This window comes from Opisthorchis viverrini, assembly GCF_000715545.1.
Source record: "Opisthorchis viverrini unplaced genomic scaffold opera_v5_7, whole genome shotgun sequence".
Classification (NCBI taxonomy): domain Eukaryota; kingdom Metazoa; phylum Platyhelminthes; class Trematoda; order Opisthorchiida; family Opisthorchiidae; genus Opisthorchis; species Opisthorchis viverrini.
In genome coordinates this window covers 3,826,608-3,827,622 of record NW_008751663.1, presented here as the reverse complement: position 1 = coordinate 3,827,622, position 1,015 = coordinate 3,826,608, and positions in this window count along the sequence as shown.

Below are 1,015 nucleotides of genomic sequence, written 5' to 3'. Positions count from 1 at the left end.
TAGATATGTGCATTTCTGCGCTGAAACTTCAGAGAGAAGCTAATATATGATAAAGTATTCTTCACTTGAGCCCGGCGTCTAACAGGACTTCCGGGTAATCAGCATCCGGTTCCAGAGAGAGATTCAAATATTGCACGCGTAGTTAGTCTAAAGAGAAAACGGCAAAGAAGTGGATATTGAAATTTCCCAGGTGCGTACCCTCTTGGTGAAGAATTACTACCAAATCGTGATCCGTGAGGAAAGTTTTTGGTTAGTCCCTCTGGAGTAATCTCTCACAAATGGAGTACTGCTATGCCGAAATCGATGAATAATGTGCTGATTATTTTAATAGTTGAATCCAGAATCACTTCATCTGAACCGACGACAAGTAATTTACTAGGTGTAACACTCTATGGCCATTTGTCCAATGAGGAATTCTAGAAATGGGTTAGGCAAAATGTAAAAGATTTCATTGTTGGTGTGTCTCTTAGGTCGACCTAAAATAAAACCATAAGATGAAAATAAAATTATGAAGGAACAGCAACTTCCAAGAGGGAAGATGGCTGGAGCACGAGCACGGTGGAGCTCGCTAGTTGGTCGAAAGCTCATAAAGCGCAGACGGAGAGCTGATATTTGCATCCATAAATACACAAAAAAATGAGTTTGGGCCGATTTTTGAGGTTCCATCATTATAAAAAATAACGGAATGAGTTCTTTCGATACACGAAGGTAGCATTTTTTACGAATTCGATGCCAATGTGGTACCAGGTATCAGGTGTTAATAGAGAGAAGGTACTCATTAGCTGCCACACTTTTTCTAGATATTTGTTGAATGAGTATGCTTATCTTTCTTTATAAGCTCTGATATTCAGAGGGTCGTAAGTTGTACAGTCGTACGCTTCAGTCGAAGGGCGTGAGGTAACGACTATGACGAAAAGCGTAAATTTTGGGCAACTAATTTGGTCAGAATCAAGTAAACTTAGAAAGACCTAGCGCAGAGTGCTATAAAGTAAAGGCTGGATAGCATGGATGCTAT